This window comes from Amblyomma americanum, chromosome 3, assembly GCF_052857255.1.
Source record: "Amblyomma americanum isolate KBUSLIRL-KWMA chromosome 3, ASM5285725v1, whole genome shotgun sequence".
Lineage (NCBI taxonomy): Eukaryota > Metazoa > Arthropoda > Arachnida > Ixodida > Ixodidae > Amblyomma > Amblyomma americanum.
The window spans coordinates 81,874,703-81,896,947 of record NC_135499.1 but is presented as its reverse complement, the minus strand read 5'-3'; positions in this window follow the sequence as shown (position 1 = coordinate 81,896,947).

Below are 22,245 nucleotides of genomic sequence, written 5' to 3'. Positions count from 1 at the left end.
TGTACAAGCGCAAGCTCTCCGTATCTGCCTTGAACTGCCTAAATGTGCATCAACAGCAGCAACTATTCTTGTTGCCCGGGAACATCCTGTTACTACATACATTGCTGTTGACACTATGAGAACACATATTCGGCACCTCACACGGTTTTCCTGTCATCACCTCGCAACACTCCCAATAATTAGGCCGCGTACTGCATTCGCCAAAATCATTGAAGCCCATCGCGCATATCTTCCATCGGAGTTCACTCCTGCGTCAAGACCGTGCTCACCCTTATGGAGTCTTCATGAACCTCGGGTTCACCTCTATATTCCTGGCATTACGAAGAAAGCTGGTGTTTCACTGCCCGCTCTCAAACAACTGACATTTAATCACCTGCATTCTTACCACAGTCACCGCATACATGTTTACACAGATGGATCAATTCACTCGACCAGTTCTGCGGTGTCGGTGGTGATACCGGCCAGATCCATCTTCATGAAAGTGAAGGTGGCCTTTCCAACATCTTCAACTGGTGCGGAACTCGCAGCCTTACGGGCTGCGGTAGGGTTCATCAGTCAATAGCATCCACATGACTGGACGGTTTTCACTGACTCTAAAGCAGCCATTCAAGCCCTGCAAGCTGCGCTACGCAGTGGGTCGCAGGAACAACGTGTTGTTGAGATCCGTCTACTGTACCACGGCACCGTATATAAAGGTCATAACATCATTTTTCAATGGCTGCCAGGACACTGGCCTTAACGGTAATCACCAGGCCGATACGGCTGCGCGTTCTGCTCACAACGACGGGCTTCCAGTGAGGATCCCAATATCAATACCTGACGCTGCGTGTGGGCATCGCCCTTTGGCGCTGGAGCTCGCACTTTCAGCTTGGAACACGGGAGAGTTTTGCAACCTCCGCCTCAAGGCATTGGACCCTGGACTGCGCCTTCGTCTTCCACAACTTAGCACGTCGCGAAGCAACATTGTTATGCCGTTTATGGATCGGTGTTGCTTTTACCAACCACAATGCTTTCCGGATGGGGATGGCTGACAGTCCTGCCTGTGAGAGCTATGGTTGTGAGGAGACCATCGCTCATCTTCTCTGTGAGGGCCCTGCATTTGCGAGAGACATACACTGTGTTGTGCCCTGGACCGCCTCGATCCTCGCCTATTAACAAAGCAAAAGATCCTCGGTCCGTGGCCACAGCAGTCGACTGCCCTCAAGGCATACAAGCCACTCTTTGCCTACTTGGGAGCGACTGGATTGACTGACAAATTGTGACAGCATTGTGCGTATGTGTGTGTTATGCCTTTTTCCCCTTCTCTCTTACTCCTTTTAGTCCCCTAATTCCTCTTCCCCAGTGCAGGGTAGCCAACCGGAACCCCTTTCTGGTTAATATCCCTGCCTTTCCCTCCTCCTCTTTATCTATCCGGACGGCAAGCTTTGCCAGATTTTGTAAAAACAATAATGCTTATGAATCGATAAGAACAACCGCACGAACTCTTCGGTAAGCGCAACTTTCAGTAAGCAGTTTAAAGCATCTCTTCGCAATATGTTTCCAGCCACTTCTGGCTAAGCTGGCGAAAACAGCAGTGAGCGTAAGCGCGGCAGTCAACATCTTTGTGATCTCGAAGTTTATGCACTTCGAAACACTATCTGCGGAAAAGAATAGCGTCGGACTTCGCCTTTTTTGTCTTGAGGCAAGATCATATGAAAGTAGTTTTTATATCAAAATATCGACGAGACACTCATTGCGTGATCTAATCTGAACTTGCACTTCAGCTGTGACCAGATGACGGGGTTAATACTGTTAAATTGGGCCGTAAAAGTTTTAACTCCACAGTGAAAGTCGTTCTGCTGAGAATATTTACAAAATTCAGGGAGACACGCGGAGCGGGAAACAGAAATTAAAAATTTTCCTGAAAATCAGTGACTGGAACCGAATGTCTTTCACATCCACAACGGCTGAAGGCACAAATAATTGCCACTTCTGTCTGCATGAGGCTACGAAATTGTGCACCCAAGGAGAAACCGTAAAGCCTTTGCTTTATGTTTAGATCGCCGATAAATCCTTGGCAACCAATGGAACGCAGACTCGAGTGGCATGTGTCTTAGAAATGATGGCACCTTTAGCGAAAACTGATTTGGTGGTGTATTTAAATATGAGTAACCTTATATATATTCATGTTATGTGGGAAGTTGTGTGTACAGCACAGTGTGAGAAGACAGCGCTTAGGGTAATCGCGCCTTCGAAAGAGGGCTACCAATCGAGTAGGCCAGTTTATATTGACAAGCAAGCTTATATTAAGGTGGGGCAGGCTGCTGCGTGCAAAAAAAAAACTGATTTCCTGATTTTAGGCTGCTCTGATAGCGGATTGTCTTGGATTTCAAACTGTGTGGTATGCCATGGTTTGTCTCAGTCAACTCGTTTTTTCCCGCCTTTTACCATACTCTGCGGCAAGATAATAAACGTGGCTGATGGCAGTCGGGTCTAAATTTAGGTGAATTTCTTTGTTTTATGTGATTTTTTATTTTTCATCACGCAGATTATCGCTTTTGTTCTTGTAGCCTTTTCACTAGAGGTAATCCACTTTACTGATGCCATCTGTATTTTAGTTTTTATTCATTACAACACAAAATGCCAGCCAACCACTCAGCCAAATGATATGGTTCATGGAGTCCATAAACAATTGCTAGCGTGAAGAGTGTTCATACAACTGCTGATGATCCATTTTCATGCTTTATTGATAGAAATACGAATATTTATTGTGTGTTGTGTTTAATGGCACATCATGCACGCCTATCATGCACGAAATGTAAAGTTGAAATTGTATGCTTCATAGAAAGGCGCCGCGGTGGCTGAGTGGTTATGGCGCTCGGTTGCTGGCCCTAAAGACGCGGGTTCGATCCCGGCCGCCGCGATCGAATTTCGATGGAGGCGAAATTCTAGAGGCCCGTGTACTGTGCGATGTCAGTGCATGTTAAAGAAACCCAGGTGGTGGAAATTTCCGGAGCCCTTCACTACGGCGTCTCTCATAGTCTGAGTCACTTTGGGACGTTAAACCCCCATAAAAGCAAAACGTGATATGGAAAAGAAGTAAAAGGTTTTTTTAAATATATGAGATTGTTAAGGAGCGATGCTTCTTTTATGAATATAGAACACAACACACATTTTCTATTAAAGTAAGCTTGAGAGAACAGAGATGCGTTCTTCATACAATCGTGAGAATTGTTTTCCTTAACTTCCTGAGCTTTACGCACGACCATAAAATGTGGTCTATAATAACCGCATATGCACTGCGCTGGTATTTAGGTTTCTCTTGTTTTGTTACACTAACGCTGTGTGTAATGTGTGCGTGCCGAATATTGCTTAGACGCGATACAATCATTTCACTGAAATGTTCTGGATGTGTGCATGGCTTCCATTCTTTCATGATGGATTTTACAACGAACTTATTTATTTCATAATTCTGTTTAGTGTGCCATTCATCTGACAAGTTACAGTGCATTAATTTCTTATAGTCTTTGGAGGGAATTTTGCTTTCTTGATTCCTTTGTTCCCAGCTCGTGCAGCGCACACGTCCGCTCTCTCAGTAAATTAATCCCCACGGGGCGCAGCACATAGCTGCGATTTATTTGTGTCGTTGTGTTGCACTTGTTGTGTTGTTTATTATTTGGCTGAGTAATGGTGTGACTGGATTTCTAGGCTGAAGTGATGTAAGTTCACTTATAGAATCAACGTAAGTAATCTGGTGTTCTAGATATTCTCATTTATTATTTTTATAGCGAGACAGACGGCATAAAATTAATCAGAAAGAACGTACTGCTGTGTAATGCACAAGTCTACCTTGTTTTAAAAACTAATTCGTACTCAGGCGCGTCTGACGTAAAGAGCGAGCTTCGGAACGTGTGTGCAAAACTCGGTATAGTTGTCATATTTTATTTATTGATTTACAGTATACTGCAGACCCTAAATGGGTCCTGGCATTATTTTTTGGTGGTCTAGTAATTGGTTTCCGCCTTTGACAAAACATGACTGGCGTATGCGATGACACGTTCGGCGCCGTTCTGGTGCTGGATCAAGACTGCCCCGAGGTCCGTGTTACTAGCGTCAGTGTGTACCTCTGTCATGGCGTCCTGATCAAAATGGCCTAGGACAGGCGAAGCCTGCAGGCGTCGTATTAGATGGTCAAATGCAAGCTGCTCTTCACTAGACCACTAGAATGGGACGGACGCCTTCGTGAGGCGGGTAAGCGGCGCGGTGATATCCGAAAAGTTAGGAATAAAGCGTCTGTAGTAAGCGCAGGGGCCCAGGAACCTCCGCACGGCGTTCTTGTCCGACGGCGTCGGGAAGAAAGCGACGGCGACTGTTTTATCGGGATCAGGACGGACGCCCTCATGACTGACGACGTGACCCAGAAATTTCAGTTCGTCATACGCAAACTGGCACTTCGTAGGCTTGAGGGTGAGGCCGGCGTTTCTGATAGCCTGCAGGACTGCTTTTAGGCGAACAAGATGTTCATGAAACGTGCTGGAAAAAATGACCGCATCATGAAGGTAGACAAGGCATGTTTGCCATTTGAGGCCGGTGAGCATGGTGTCCATAACGCGCTGGAAGGTCGCTGGAGCAGTACAGAGTCCGAAGGGCACCACCTTGAACTGATACAGTCCATCCGGGGTAGTGAAAGCCGTCTTTTCTCTGTCGCTTTATCGACTTCAATCTGCCAATACCTACTTTTAAGGTCGATGGATGAAAAGTGACGGGCATGGCGCAGGCGGTCAAGCGCGTCATCGATGCGCGCAAGGGGATATACATCCTTCTTCGTGACTCTGTTGAGGCGCCGATAGTCAACACAAAAGCGAAGGGTGCCGTCTTTTTTCTTCACCAGCACCACCGGAGCAGCCCAAGGGCTGTGAGATGGTTGGATAATGTCATCGGCCAACATTTCGCGCAATTGATGTATCGTTTCACGTTCTTTTAACGAAACCCGACAAGGTGAGTGACGAACAGGATGGACAGCATCGTCGGTAATTATTCTGTGCTTTGCTATTGGCGTCTGGCGAACCCCGGCTGACGTAGAAAAGCAGTCGTGGAACTCACCCAGTAGAGCGAGGAGCTCGTCTCTCTCCAGAGAAGAGAGTTGCGGGGCAATGCTGACACCTAAAGGAGGCACCGAGGGCTGGGGAAGGGGCGGACAAGGAGCCGCAGAGAGAGTCTCAGAATCGACAGGGGCTCTGAAGCGCTCGATGAGGCCCATTACTGTGCCCTTGGTGAGAGGCTGCGGAATGCCGAAAAAATTGGTGACGAGGACTTGGGCGCAGCCACAGTGAAGCAGCGTGACACCTCTAGCAACACCAACACCCCTGTCAGGAAGCAGCTGCACACTACCTTCAAGAAGAACTTCGCCAGAGGCAACCGGTGCGGAATCGACCAGCAGAAACACGCTCGAGTCAGGCGGCAAAGTGACGTGGTCCGCTAAGATGCGCGCCTCGGAGAACGTCGGCTCGGAGCTCGGCGGGTCAAAAGAAGGTCGACGAAGGGTGAGACGGCAGTCGGCGAGCTAGGTCGATAACAGCGCCAAACTCGCTCAGGAAATCCATACGGAGAATAATATCTCTCGAGCAGCGCTGCAAGACGAGGAAGGTAACGGGGCACGTGAGACCGTTAATCTCTACACGAGAAGTGCAGCGGCCGACTGGGATGACGAGGTGGCCTCCGGCGGTTCGGATTTGTGGGCCATCCCACTGCGTAAGTACCTTGCGAAGGCGGCGGGACAGCTCCCACTCGCACCAGAGTAGTCGGCGCCGGTGTCGACGAGGGCCGTCGTGGCGTGGCCATCGATAACTACGCGAAGATTATTGTACACCGGGCGAGCAGAAGCGGCGAAAGCATCGGCGGATAGGTCGTCATCGATAGGTGAGGGGGAGTGGGACGTCGTACGTCGAGGCTCTTTCACAGATTCGTGGTCGGCAACGCCACCTCCAGGTGTCGCCGGGCTTAGTTTTCCCGACGAGGAGAAAGGCTTCCGCGGTGGTCGCGTAGAGGGGAATCCAGCCCGCGCGGCGGCGGCGAGCGAAACGCACGACAAGAAGGCCGCTCAGGTGGTGGAAAATGGCGCAAAAATTACTCAATTTCACGAGGCTGCTCGCCGTACTTGGGGCGGGGAGCATCTCGCCGGAATCCGCGAAGACCGAGCTCCCGATAAGGGCAGCGGCGATAGATATGACCAGCTTCCCCGCAGTGGAAGCATAGCGGACGGTCATTGGCAGTCCTCCTAGCGTCGGCTGTGCTTGGTCCACGCTGTTGGAAACGAGGGGTGTCGGCAGGCGCAGGAGACGATAGTGACTGTGGAGCAGGGGACTGGCCGCCGACCATTGGCGGCGACGAGCGACGGACGACGGAGGCGTACGTCACGGTAGGCTGTTCAGGAGGAGGGGTGACGGGGCAGCGAGGATAAAGTGCACGTTGCACTTCTTCTCGGACGACCTCTGTGAGGGGGGACGAAGATGTGCAATCGGTGGGTGGCAGATACTTTCGAAGTTCCTCCCTGACAACTTCGCGGATGACGTCGCGTAGGTGCATGGCATCGACAGGGTAAGCCGCCGGGTGGTCAGCGAAGAGACTGGAAGTATAGGAAACTCCGACAAGCCGACAATAATGATCGGCTCTGGCTGCCAGGAACCGCTCGATGTTAGTCGCCTCGGATATAAACTCGGCCACGGTTGTGGGAGGATCCCGAACTAGGCCGACGAGAAGGTCGGACTTGACGCCTCGCATAAGAAAGCGCACCTTCTTTTCCTCGGTGGCTCGGGGGTCGGCTCGGGCACTAAGCCGCAACACGTCTTCCATGAAACTAGTGAGGTCCTCTGCGCGTTGGCGGCAACGCCGGTTTGCGAAAGTGTTTCGCAGCTGAGTCTTGCAGGTATCCCACGATGTAAGGGTGTGCTCGTGGTTCCCGTACCAGTGACGGGCAGTGTCCTCGAGACAGAAATATAAGTTCTGCAGGCAATGTTCCGCAGTCCAGCCGTTGTGGCGGGCTAAGCTTTTGTATTGTTGAAGCCAATCGTCGATGTCTTCGGGGGCTTCGCCACGGAACGGGACAGCGGAACGAGGAACAACGGGAAATTGCTAAATTGCAGGCCGCCAACAATAAAGTTGACCTCACTTTCTAAACATGCTTTATCGGTAATGTGGTTCGAACTATCTGACGCAAAAAATACGAATTTTAGAGCTCCCTGAGTTGGTTTTCCGGCGTCGCACATTTATAAAATGGCTTGGTTTGGTTGATGGGGATTTAGTGCCCCAAAGCGACTCAGGCTACGAGGCACGCAGTAGCGAAGGGCTCCGGAAATTTTGACCTCCTTAGGTTCTAACGTGCAATGACATCGTACAGTACACGGGCCTCTAGAATTTCGCCTCCATCGAAATTCGACAGCCGCGGCCGGGATCGAACCCGCGTCTTTCAGGCCTGCAGCCGAGCGCCATAACCACTCAGCCACAGCGGCGGCCATTTATAAAATGGTGTCGCTCGCACTTCTAATGCAACAAATACAGACGCCTTTCTGTTCTTTTTTTAAATGACGTAGAAGCAGTTAGAGTGAGTTCGGCGACGCTAGTATGCGCAGCGGAAACAATTCACAAATATGGAACGCGGGGAAGACAACTCAACGAGCTTCGAAATGCTGATTTTTGGGGCTTGATATTCCTAAGAAAATTACTAATAATATTAAAAAAAAACTGGGCTCACCTTCGCTACTAACTGCGTTCAATTTCTTGACATAACCTTGCCGTCGAAAATCAAAAATAAAAAGTTGATCAGCTATTCTTAGCCCATTGAGAACTTAATTACTCAGCTATATCACGTATCTAACTTTCGCCTCGCTGTGCAATCCACTTTCAGAGACCACATCGATGTCTAACAGGTATTAAGATCAAAACCTGCAAAAGTTTATAAAAATCACCCCGTATAAAGCTCTTTGTACAGACATATGTTATAAGTAAAACTTTTCAAGAGGTACAGAGACTTATAAAAAATTTGCAGATATCTACAACACATGCAAACGATGCAAAAATACGTTTACAAAAACCTGTTTTTCACAACCGTATTAATCAAATCCTGAGCGCAATAATGTATGTACGATGTCATCAAATTTCGGCTAGAGCCGCGTGCATACAGCCGTGTGCTTTTTGCTTCCACATTCAGTGTTTGTTATCGCTGCTGCCAGGGTGAATGGAGCATTGTAAAGCTGGTGCTGTGCAGCTCTTTCTCCTGTTCCTTTTTTTTTCACCATGCTTTCTTGGAAAATAAAATATGTTCATGAAACTAATGTACGTCCATTGGGTGATTGAGATATTGGAAGCTTCACTTCTAACGAATCTCCTTTCAGATTCTCCGAATACTCTCGAATGTCTTTTAGCACATCCTGGCAGGCGGTGTACGGAAGAACGATAAAAATAAATAGCGCGTAGTTAAGTACAAATTCAAAACGTAACGTGTTTCAGCTGTTGAATACAGTAAAATTCAGCTGTTGAATTCTCTCTACGTGCCATATGGCACGTAGAGAGAATATCACCTGAAAGGACACCTCGTTGAAAAGCAGCAGTGATGGCAGAACAAAAAAAAATGGTCCGACGAATATACATGACTATTCGGTGTCCCTCTTTATAAGGGATTGTTTGCAAAAACTATGCGCAATCAATAAAACATTTCATTCGTTCGATTAAGGAACAGTGATCAGTGTTTTTGCAAAAAATAGCATCAAATTCGCGGAAAATATTCTCCTAGGGCTAATGCCAGCTGTAAGAAATGAAAACTGAGAAAATCTAAGGAAAGATCCTGTTCCTTTAATTTCGACAACGTTGCGCGAAGCGAGCAAAGGCAGCAAGAAATATGAAGCAACTCAAAGAAAAAAGTCCATTTCCTCCGGAGGAAATCTGTTATTCCGACGTTGTGCAGTCACTGTTCGTTTCGCACGCTGTTGCGTTGATCTGTAAGAATGCAGAATAACACAGATCTCTCTCTTTTTTTTTTTGTTCTGCTGGAACACTGATAAGCACCTAAGCATCCTGCACTCTGAACATGCTGGTGTCGGGGCTGCACAAACTGCACGTGGAAGGCGAATGGCGGTGGCGTAAAAATAAAGGAATAAACGAAACAAGTTTTTCTGCCTGTTGGTTACGTAGCGCCTACGTGAAGGGGCGTTCCCGCGCCGGCAGCCAACGAGAGAACAGAAAGACCGGCTGCGCGCTCTCTCCAAATACGACAGCGAGGAGGAAGGCGCCGGGAGAGGGAAACGGAGGCGAGGATCGACGAATTTTGCTGCTTTCCGAAGACAGGGCTTCAGCCGCTGAAGGCGATGTACGGTGTCTGTCAAAAGCATACAGCCCAAGGAGTCTGCATCTTAACCCTGCAGCGCTGATCCTCTTGGATACTCAGGGACACTAATCTCACGAAGGCGAGATGCGTTTAAGTCCTCAACCCACCCAAGCTTAGGACGGTCAGATGTGCTTAAGAGTCTGGCTACACGGCTTGAAAGCAATCTCCTTGGGCTGAACATTTTTGGAAAAGATTGTACATGGCACACACGGTGTCTCTCAGCAAGGAATTTTGGAAATTCCTTAAAATAGGGTGGTCGAAGTATACAGAAAACCGGGAGGTGTACGTCAGCGAAGCGAGCCTTTAACTGTCGGTACAAAATTTAAGCTACATTAACATGGATTACATTAGATGAAGGAAGAAAGTGCAAGCTAAAAGATTCAGGCACAACACTGGCGACCATACAGTACAAGACGTGGGAGAGCTGAGGGTCCTTGGGCTAGAAATGCATAAATAAGGAAAATGCATGCAATGGATCCTTAGGACAAAGAAAGCAGCAAAGACTACGCTGCACTTGATCAAGCGCATCTGACCTAGGGGTGGACGGAGCACGGAACGAGATTGCTAGGCGTCTTGTAGGTTCAGTATTTCAACCCAGGTTACTATACCACCTTCAGTTTTATTGACTGACAAGACGACAGTGGGTGGCGCTAGAAAAAATAAACAGGAACGCAATTCGTACCATCAAGGCGTTGCCAAAGCTTACACCCATCCCGATTCTCCAGGAATATGCACAGTCGAACACACTGATTGAACTTTAAAAACAGTGAGAGGCAACAAGACATAAAGACAAATTACCTTGCGCTCTTTGCAGCTGTATACAGTGAGGGGGCAGTATGGTCATCAAAAATGACAGACCCCCTCAGTGGACATACATTAAAGAAAATACAAACAAGACGACCAAGCTGAATCGTAAACCAAAGCCGAAAAAGCGAACAGTGGTTGATATAAATCCGGGAACGTGTATAGCTTATACGGACGCATCGGTTATAGAAAAGGGCGGAAGGACTGCGACTACTAGGCCTTCACATTCTGTGTTAATCACACATCGCGAATACGTCTTAGACCACCTGTACCCGCTTGCGATCGAGCTCTATGCTATCCGTGATGCGACGGAGTCCATAAATAACATAGCGTCTATAAAAGAAGCCTGTATCTGCACGGACTCCCTAGCGGCTACAGAACAAACTGAGATGGGTCACGAAGGCACTAAACATCACTCAAGAGATACATGTTCTCAGTATGAATATAATGAAAGGCATGCAAATGCACTCGGCACTAGAAGAAACACACGATGTTGAGCAGAGGAAAGCAGCCGTCGTCGTCATCATCATCATCATCATCATCATCATCATCATTTATTGATCCCTTAAGGACCCTTCACAGGGTATTACATAAGGGGGGTGGGCGACGTACATAAAACAATACGAGAACAAATCCAAAGAGGTTGAAAAAAAAAAGAAAAACAAATCTGGTAAAACATATATATAAACATAAAATGAAGGCGAGTAGGACAACGAATACAATAAGTAACATCAAATGAGAACACAATTAAAACAGTTACAAAAAAATCAATCGAGTAGAGAAGGAGATATACAAACGAGTTGCTCAAGCACATCAAACTAAGGGCGGGAAAAGAAATATACACAAATTTAATGTTTAAAGACCGACAGTAACCGGTCTTTGAATTTGACAGGGTCACTTTCCATGACAGTAGAATCTGGCAATTCGTTCCATTCCTGCATTTCAATTGATAAATATGATTTATTAAAAGCAGATGTTGTTCCATGCAGGCGATGTATACTTAAGCTATTGAATAAGCGTGGAGATGAACGTGCTGGTGGATGAAGAAAAGATTACACCGTCCTTACACACCAAGTCCCAAATACGAATGCCTCCCCCACTAGCCTCCCTTTTCATCTCCGTTCCGATGTTCCTATCTTGTCCTATATATAAGGAGAAGTACACGTGCACTGAATCCCCCCAGCACTTACCCCCCTCCTTCATAATTTAACGAGATTGGAGGGTGTATACCTTAAAAGAATAAGTGCTAGGCCGATCCTTACCCCGTCGGTGACGTGCTTATGGCGCTCTCAGGAAGATGCAGTGCTCAGCACATGTCCAAAATTTTCCACGCCAGCCGCAGAGGCGGAACACAGCACTTACACGCTGTCAAAGTGAAGGCCATGTTCTTGGCGATGGCTAACCTTTCACTTGCGGTAAACAACTACATCTGGAATTAGCTTCCTAATGGGCAGTCCCGTTAACGTTGGCCGCAAAACACGCAGACAGTTCGAATTGTGCGCTGCAAGAATTGCAACACGTCACCAGAGAACGTTTCTGCGCATTTCGAGTGCTGTGCCTTGGTTCTGTGCCTAAAAAAACGCCAGATTTCCTTAATCTGCTGGGCTTTAAAGAAATATTTTCTATTCGTTTTAAATGACCTCGACTTTTCCGCGCATACGAAATCGCCATTTGCTCTAAGCACCAGATTGTGCGCATTCAAAAATTTATTAGTAAATTTCAGCTAGGCATTAGAATGTGGATCTTGGCGCAGGAAAATGGGGACAACAGACTAGAAGACGAGACGCGCTCATTCAGTCTGTTGGCCTCGTTTTGGTGCGCTACGGTGTATATGAAAAACCGGCTAACCCAACTTTTCATTATTCTTAATGAGGATGGTATTAAATATTACTGACGTCCGCCGTGGTTTACAGTTCCTTCCTGAAGAGATTTTCTTCCTATTTAAATCCCATATACTTCTAGCAACTTTTGAAAATGTTAGATGAAACACCCGGAACATATGTATGGTGCTTTTTGAACGCCATCTCTCTTGTCGTTTTATTTTTCATGTTTGCAAAAGTTATCGGTCAGCCTTTGAGTGCTTCTTCGTTTTTTTACTACTCCGTGCTATCTTCTGCTAATTTGTTTTAATGTTTTGATGTTACGTTTTTTTTTTCGTGAGGATAATTTATATTTAGATTCATTTGTATGCGTAATGGTGTATTTGGTGTTTCACTTTCGTATGTGAGCCAAGCTTTTCTGTAATGAACTTGAGCCCAAACAAATACTCCCAGGAAGCACAGAGTGGGGGGCCGTTGTAAGTCCCACATGGGCAAGTGGGGTTGGGGCAACCGCTAGAGCACCTACGTCGGCCCCCTGTGTGGAGCAAGTAGGCCAGCCCTCATTGGGCTTGCCCCTGTTGATTCTACATAGGTCCCGCATCGGTGTTGCCAGGGCTACCTCACGCAACATTCCCACATCTAGCCCACATCAATGTGGGCTCTATGCTCCAAAAACTCCAGATAGTCCAAATGAGGCAGCGCATACGAAGCCGCTTTAGCCCCCGCATAGGCCGTGGCAGGGCTTGGAAACGGGCGTCCCGAACTACTGCCCACATCGGTCCCTTAATTGTAGGCTACATGAGGGCAGATGCAACTTCAGTACGTGCTCAATGGTGAAAAAAGCCCTGCTAGACCAAATGGGGCTTCCTACATCAAAGCGCTGTAGTTCCCACATCGGCCGGGACGAGGCTGGAAAGCGGGTGTGCCCATTTGCTGCCCACATCGGTTTTCCGTAAGCTATATGAAGGCATGTGCAACGTCAATGTGGGCTGTATGCTCGAAAACCCCTCTGCTAGCCCAAATGAGGCTGCCCGCAAAAAACCGTTGTAGGTGCATAAATAGCAGCATCGTCCTTGTCGTACGTGCGCTACTTATCATCGGTTCTTTCTGCGGCTGTTTTTAATTGGTCATGTAATAAACTAGCTCAACATGCAGTCCACCTCATTACCGCTTTAGGTCCCACTGAGCGTTTGGTGGGGCGGGAAAAAGGGCGCGCCCACTGGTCCTTTGCAGGGTATTTCAGGCCAGGCGGAACATGCATGTGGGCTCTGTGCGGGAAAAACCTCGTTAAGCTATAATTTGGCTGCGCTCACAAAACCACTAGGATCTCATATCGGCCGTGCCGGGGCAGGAAAGCGGGCGTGCCCACAAGCTGCCCACTTCGGTTCCTTACCGTGGTCTTTTGGCAGATGCAACAAGAGGTGTGCGCAATGCGAGTAAGTACGCGGCAAGCCCAAATTGGGCAGCCGATTTATTGCCTCAGGCGGTCCTACATAGGCTACAGCGCGACTTAACCCACCGACGTGGGTCTATCGTGTTGTGCATGCATGTTTCCAATTTGTATTACGCGCACTCATGACTTACGCTTATAGATTTGTAATATAATTCTCAGGAACCTTACCCTATTACTTGAAATTACATGATTTGTGCTCTTGCACTCAAATAAATTGTTCAAAATAATCAGACAATGCGCAGAATGGCAGTTCCCACTTACCATGATGTACTGCGCTGCCTGAGACTCTCCAAACGTCATTATGCAGTAGTTCGGAACATAAACATGGCTGTCCGCGCAACGCCCAACAAAAATTTACAGTGGCTTAATTAGCTCGGCTATGCAAGGATATACGTAGCGAAAGCTAAGGCATAGCTTGGTTACCCTTGTTTCATTGCGATTGCAAGTCCAGGTTAGTCTGTCTATCTTGCTAGCTGTTGTCACGTGGTTCGTTACGCGCTTGGTCACGTGACCAGTCACGTGGTTGGTCACGTGGTGCGGTGCGACCACGGTGGGAACGCGAGCACGTGGCCAATGTAGCTTTCCCTACAAAAGGTGTGCTGCCTGCACCATAAGCTATATGGGCTCATAGTGGGCAACCTACATAGCCTGTTTTCCGCAGTGTTCGCAAAGAAAATTTCAGTAGGTTGCTTAGGTGAGGTTGATATTGCAATGAATTAGTGCGTGATGTTATGCCTTATTATGTTTGGCGTCGGTCTGCACCTGAAGTGTCTACATCGACCCCCCGTGAGGACCGTGCGGGCTGACCCCAATTGGACTTTACCCTTTAGAATCCGCATGGGTCCCATAGAGATTTCGGAGGCGCTAACTGAGATGAAAACTAAACACTCGCCCTCAGGGGCTATACCCACATCTTACCAAAATAAGACCGATGTGGAAGCTCGGTGATCTACTGACATCTAGAAATGCAGGCCAAATGTGGGTAGACCCACAAAGGCTACCTGCTTCGGTCTCGTGTGGGACTTATTGGGGCGTATGTGGGAAGCCTACTAAGTGCCGACTGGGGCCCGCGTTACAAACCCACGTTCGTTCCATCGGTGCTCACATGGGCTACCCACACTTGACCTACTGGGGGGCCTTACTTCACAGCCCACTTTGCGCTAATAGGCTGATTGCGAAATGAATTATCTGTACCAGCATTTACAATCGAGTCCAAGTCGATTTGTTTTTCCCAAATTCACTCAGTATTTCATTTAACACATGAGCGAAAGCCTGCCTCCTGTTAGTAACCAAATATTGTCTGAATGTATCGCTGTACTATCCTTATTCACTTGCGCCGTGGAGATGGGCGTGGGTGCCTCTTTAGCGAGAGAAGTCGATTCATTTTAGAGAGACACTAAAGGGAAACAAAGAAAGACGAATAGATTATGCTTCGGGAACAGAACTTTTTCTGCGCGAAAATGCAGCTGAATAGCTGAAAAAATAGCTAAGGAAAATTTCGAAAACCTTAAAGCATTCAAGACGAAAGAGCACAGTTACGTCATTTCTATGAAGAATTTGTAATGCAGCCCTGCTACCAATCAGAGCTGCCACTTGCAAACACCTGAAACGAAGCTGGAAACCGAAAGCCGAAATTAGACAGATCCCCGCCGCGGTGGCTCAGTGGTTAGGGCGCTCGACTACTGATCCGGAGTTCCCGGGTTCGAACCCGAGCGCGGCGGCTGCGTTTTTACGGAGGAAAAACGCTAAGGCGCCCGTGTGCTGTGCGATGTCAGTGCACGTTAAAGATCCCCAGGTGGTCGAAGTTATTCCGGAGCCCTCCACTACGGCACCTATTCTTCCTTTCTTCTTTCACTCCCTCCTTTATCCCTTCCCTTACGGCGCGGTTCAGGTGTCCAACGATATATGAGACAGATACTGCGCCATTTCCTTTCCCCCAAAACCAATTATTAAAATTAGACAGATCAGTGACGATGGCGGCAAGTTGCAAAATACCCCCCCCCCCCCCTTTTCTCACTGACTGGCAGATGTTAATTCTAGATATCTTTATTTCTTGGATAAGTGACTACTTAGCTAACCGACAGCAATACGTCGCTCTTGGCGTGCAACAATCCGGCTCCCTTGCCGTCACATCTGGTGTGCCCCACAGTGTAAAAAATAAAACACCTTTAAAGGAGTTTTCAGGTGTCGATAACTCGCAACCTTGCACCCGGCCCCGAAGGGAGTCTTGCGCTTTCATAAATTTTAACGCGGGCTGTTTCGCGAAAGAACGAGTCCGAAAATAAAAGAAAGTGACCTAAAGGTGTTGGGGCGACTCGCACGCTATTACCGCCGAGCCATTCGCATTTTAGCGCTTCTTACACCCTTAAACCCTTCAAGAAAAATGCATGCAAATCGTTCATAATTTGCTCCCGCTTTTATTACTTTTGTTAAGTGTTTATTTATTTTATTTATTTAGAAATACTGCCAATATTAATCGGGATCATCGCTGGAAGGGCAAAAACAGAATTCAACAAAGCAAGTACATAAAACACAGCGTTGCAACTATATGTGAGCAGAGGCTGTTAGGTTTAATAGCAATAATAATAATCGGTGAGGAATAACATGGGAGCAACAATTCAAGGGAAAAGAAATAAGAACAACATGATGCATTACACACTAGAAAGAACATTTTTTATTACTTCAAATAGAGCACTGGAGCTGACGAAATGGTGTTTATAATGCACATTGTAGAGCCAGTAGGTGCGCTTCATATGTCTCTAAAACTTTTTCTAAAGATGAGCTGGTTACACTTGATGGTAGGTTATTCCATTCTCGAATGGCTGACGGAAAAAACGAATATCTAAAACAGTCTGTGTTGAATCGATATTCTTCCAGTGTTTGTGAGTGCTTATGTCTCGTTGTTCTTGTTTCTGAATTTGAAATATACCTTGTACAATATATGCTCACCATGTTATGAATAAGTTGATGAAGTAGTTTCTATCGTACAAGCCTGCCGCCATTATAATTCTTACATAATGTAATATAAATGTAATACTGGAGCTCTTCATAGCAGTTGAAAGGCTGTGCGCAAAAGAGAAACATTTATTGACACGCAAATCACAATACTGCAGAAATAAAGAAGATTTTGATTATCAGAACAAAGGCATCCATAAACAAAGCACAAGAAGCTTTGCCAATGAATCCCTTATTGCCATCCAAGGAACGACTGCACCATACCTGCTTTATTGGTGTTATGGTGCTGCAAAAATAAGATTCAATTACAGTTACATCTATATCCTAATTTTTTCAGAGGAAACAATAAAAATTCATGCCTATGCATCATTATAAACCAGCTTGAGGAAGGCTTGGTCTGTGACACTAATCCCAGGAAAAGCTTGTATGCAAACATAAGGTAGCTTATGCTGAACATCCATAACCTTCCATCCATAACATCCATAATCTTGACAGAATGGCAGTTGTAGAGTGAACCACAGTTGGTAGCCTGCTGAGTAGTCTGCCTCCCTCGACAAACAGGTTCTTAGCCACATCAAGATTTCCTTCACAGAACGGCATGCATGGTGGGAGTCTGCTTTTTACACAATAACGGTACAACATTTCATGTCAGTTTACATTGCTCAGTGATCCTTATAAAATGCCAACGTACTTCTCATTAACGATGTGTGATATTACGCATTCTAACGCTAACAGGAAGAATGAAATCTTGCCATATGGCGACCAAGCGCCAGCTGTTATTCCCTGAATCATTAGAAAGAAGCCATTGTGGTTTCAGAGTAAATAGATGTGAACGGCGTTATAAAAAAATCAATGTGGATTAACAGGATATACGAAGCGAAAGATGTCGGCGTTCACTGTGTTCGTTGGCGTTGACAATGTTCTAGACGGCGATGGCTTTGAGGAAAGGAAGGGTCCATAACTGGCTCCCTGGATATGCGGACGCCTCATTCGTGCTTTGATACATATGTGGCGGCGGTCACCACTGGCCCACGGAGCCGGTTGTGCGCCTTTCCTTTCGTGAAAATGAACGGCCTTTGCAAAGTTGACAACGCCAATCAACTCTATGAACGCCGTCGGCTCACTTGTTTTGTTTTTGAGGAAAGGGAATGGCACAGTAACTATCTCACATATCTCGGTGGACACCCGAACCGCGCCGTAAAGGAAGGGATAAAGGAGGGAGGGAGAGACGAAAGAGAAAACTGATAATTGAAAGTTGGATTTTGAGGAAAGGCGCGGCGCTGCGCAGCGGCGGAACACCTGTGGCTCGGTGCTACTAGTGGCGCATGCGCAATAGTGACTAGGGAGCGAGCGAGAAACACGCGCGGCAGCGGCGAAAGGTCAGGCGACGGTGTCGGCGGCGGCCACCTGCGCCGTGCGTGACATCACTTGTGCTCCGACATACGCCGGCTCGCGCGAAACGCGGTGTTGACTAGCGTAGTGAAACTTTTCGCTTCAAAACATAGTTATAGCTAAAAAGCTTCCTGTTACGAAATGGAGTGAAGGTGGTCACTTCATGGAATTAATTTTGCATGAATTGCTATAATCTAGAGCAAACCACTAGCCTGGCTGAAGAGTGAAATGACTATAAATAGCACAAAACACCATGGCAACAAAGAGGAAAATATAACGCACTTCGTAATGCCTTACAATCACACCAGCGACAAGTCAGGTGTAACATTCACTGTGACAGAAGAAAACTTAGTATCCGTGTCAAAGTCAGCGATGCAACTCCTTCCATGACAGTGGTCCTCTTGAACGCAACACAAAGCATGCAATCATTATTATACTAAGTATGTGACATTCTGAAAAGCAGGCAACAGTGCCAAGTTAACACATCTTCCGTGCCTGCAGCCAGTAAACTCAAAAGGCCTTTAAGGAAAATTTGCACGAGGTCACTAAAAGGCTTCCCAGTAAACCGCCGGGCCAGTTCGTGCATGATTCTTGGCAAAACCGCGCAGGGTAACAGGACAGCGACAAGATGACACATACACAGCGCTGACAAACAACTGAGGATTTTATTGCTTTGCTCGTAATAAATACTGGAAGCATATTCTATAATACAGAGAAGGAAGGTCATGGAATCGTCATTTTGCGATGTATGTCATGATTATTTATCGAGATATAGTCACAGATTATATATCTAGTCAGTATCTCTTTACATTAGAGATGAAGAGAATACGCAGGCTGAGGAATACGTATATATGATGTACGCCTCATATATCTCGCGCATGAGCTGTCGATTATATTACCTCAGAATTTTACAACGGCGAAAGCGCGGAATGGACTCACTGAACAACATGTATCTTGCTTGCTTGCTGCCATATCCTGTCTGTGTTTCGGACATGCTCAATTAGACGAAGGTTGACACGCCGGCCTTTTTTCCCAACATATGATGCTCTGCATGACAAAAGGATTTTGTAAACCAAGTCACTGTCGCATGCTGTAAATTTGTCTCTTTGCTTCATCTTACACCAGGCTGTCCTTGAAGCACCTTTGCTAGGCGCGTTGCATACCAAGTTCGCAGCTGCCCGCCCGACCACTTTCTTTAGCGCGTGGCTAACAACATGCACATGTGGCATGATAGCTAACTTCCATTCTTCTTTCTGAAGCCTCGTTGGGGTAGATCGGCAAATTTCTTTCATTACCTTCAAGCCAAGGCTGCTGATGAGGTCATCTGGGTAACTAGCTTCACGTAACCGTGTTAGTTGGGCCTAGACACTTTCCTGCTGACGTCAATACACGATTTGTTTAGGGCATTTTTCAGTGCGTCTGTAGCCTCAGCCTTTTTTTCGAGTATGGAGCATAACACCACCACATATGGGCCTGTCCGATGTAAAGTCATAGATCGAGAAACTGAAGCTGTACCTCCACTGGCATTTCTTTTGGCAGCTTAAAGTTGGCAAGAACTTCGGAGGTCTTAAAGATGCCAGCAATGTCCATGCGGTGCCCTTGGTGTGCTTGTCAATTAATTACTATGAAGTCGTACACAAAACAGAAGGTCGTTATTATATTGGTGCCACGAAAAGCTTTTATTAGTTGACGATCTTGACAGGCAGAAGGTCACTGAGCATTGGTGCAACGCAGGAACCGGTGCATACTCCTTGCCACTGAATACACAGATTGTAAGACTGGCCTTCGGCTCCGGAATCTTCAGAGGCTGGCACTTAACGAAGAAGACGACTACATTCATCGAACGCTCCGTCCCTCGTGGGTGCTCTGGACTGACCGCTGCCACTGGTCTGTACCAGGACTGCATTGCTGGTTGTTCGCGACGCAGTGCTTTGCCAGACGTTTCTTATTACAAGTGGGGGAGGTGCCAACGATCCCCTCACCCTGGAGCTTCGCAACCGCCTGCGCCGTCGCTCACTCCCAACCTGCAGGGCATAATCGAGGAGCAGGTGGCTGAGGTCCTGCCACCTCCTCCTCAGCCACCCCTGATCGCGGCTCCTCTGACGTACACCGATGCCGTGGTGCGGTCGCGGCCCTCACCTGCTGCCCCTGCCCACAGGCCGCCTAACTGACTGTTAAAACCCCAGCGACCTGCGACCCCACCTTATCGTCCGGTTGCCCGCCCCCGATCACAGCCGCAGCCAATCAATCCCTGGTGCACACAAGACAACCGCCTTATTTGCTACGCCTGTGGCGTCGCTGGCCACGTGGCTCGTTTGTATTGAAGTCGTGACCACTGTCCTTACGATTATAGGCGTGAGCCGACGTACGACCTTCCGCTGTCGTCCTCGCCGGCGGCACATGCGCATCCTCCGAATTCCTCTTCTAGTTACCATCTCCGCTGCCACCGTTCGCCGTCTCCTGGCCGCCGTTCCCGTTCTCCGCCGCCAACCCACCGTCCACGCGGAAAACTAACGGCCGCAGTTCCGGAGGCAAGAACTCCGTCACCAGCGACTCACTCAAGACCTGTTTCTGTGCCTGCCAATATTATTAACGTGTTCGTTGAGGAAGTCACCGTCGAAGCATTTGTTGACACTGGCGCAGCCGTTTCCGTTCTCAGTTACACCCTCTGTCGCAGCCAGCGATCAGCACATTCGACCGTTAGCCGCTTGCACCGCCCGCCTCTTTATCGTGAACGTTCCCTACACAATCGAGTTCATCGTCCTCGCCCGCTCCTCTCACGGCGTTATCCTTGGTCTGGAATTCCTCTCCACACATCACGTCGTTATTGGCTGCGCCCGGGCTCAGCTTGACTTATCGCCCTACAGTGACGCTCCCCTGGACGTACCCGGTGCCGCTACTGTGGTCGTCTGAGAGGACACGGACGTTCTGCCTTTCTCTTTAGTGCTGATGCCTCCTTCTTCTTCAGCTCTCTCGGAAGCAACTGTCACTAAAACGACCTGTTTACCGTGCGCTGACCAGAAGTCTGTTTAGCTGCCTCATGCCGTGCTGACATTTATTCGTGGCTCCAGCGCTATTTATCTGGAACAACCCGTTCTCCGGCCCTACCACCTTACTCCGTGGCCAATCGCTTGGTAGTGTTGCCTTGCTCGATCCCGCCTCAGCATACCCCCTCGTCGATAGCACGGTCGGCCTTCACGTCAGTGCCATTACACCTGTTGCCATCGCCAACCAGTCTTCTGTCAATATTTTTCACCGTTTCGTCGACGCCATCCTGACGTCTACCCAACGAGACCAGGTTGTCGCCATTCTGCACCGTTTCCAAGCTTCGTTTGACTACCAGCAACCTTCCTTGGGCCGCACAACTACCGTTACCCACTATTCACACTGGCACCCAGGCCCATTTACGCCAACGTCCGTACCACGTGTCAGTCGCTGAGCGCCGCATCATTGACGAGCAGGTGACCGACATGCTCAAGCGCCACGTGATACAGCCGTGGGCATCGCCGGTGGTCCTGGTCAAGAAGAAGACGGTTCCATCCGGTTCGGCGTCGACTACTGTCGTCTGAACAAGACTACACGCAAGGACGTTTACCCGCTCCCCCGTATCGATGACGCCTTCGACTGCCTGCAGGGCGCTAAGTTCTTTTCTTCATTGGTCTTGCGCTCCGGTTACTGGAAGGTGCCGATGGCAGAGGCCGATCGCGCAAAAACTGCATTCGTCACACCCGACGTGCTCTATGAATTTAATGTCATGCCATTCGGCCTCTGCAATGCCCCCGCCACATTCAAGCGCACGATGGACAACCTACTCCGAGGGCTCAAATGGCACGCATGCCTTTGTTCTCTGGACGACGTTGTGGTCTTTTCCCAGGATTTTCGTCTCCACTGAGACTCTTCTTCTCTGCCTGGCCGATGCTGGCCTCAAACTCAATTTAAATAAGTGCCGCTTAGGAGCTCGACAGCTCACCATTCTCGGACATGCGATGTCGAAGGATGGCGTTCTCCCGGACCCGGCCGAATTGCGAGCTGTGGCCGAATTTCCGAAGCCCACTTCTGTAAAAGACCTCCGCAGCCTCGTCGGCTTCTGCTCCTACTTCCGCCGCTTTGTCCGCAATTTCGCCACTGTCATCGACCCCCTGACCAAGCTCTTTTCCGGCCACGACATTTCGGCCTGGTCGCCAGCCTGTGATGAAGCGTTTACGACACTCCGTCGCCTCCTCACCACTCCACAAATTCTGAGTCACTTCGACCCTCGTTCTCCGACGGAACTCCACACCGATGCCAGCGGCGTCGACCTCGGTGCAGTACTCGCTCAGCGCAAGCAAGGCTTTGACGAATACGCTGTCGCTTACGCCAGCCGGCCACTCACAAAAGCTGAAGCCAGCTATTCTGTCACCGAGAAGGAGTGTTTAGCCATCTGGCCAATCGTCTCGACCTCCTTCCTGTGATCTCCGTCTTCA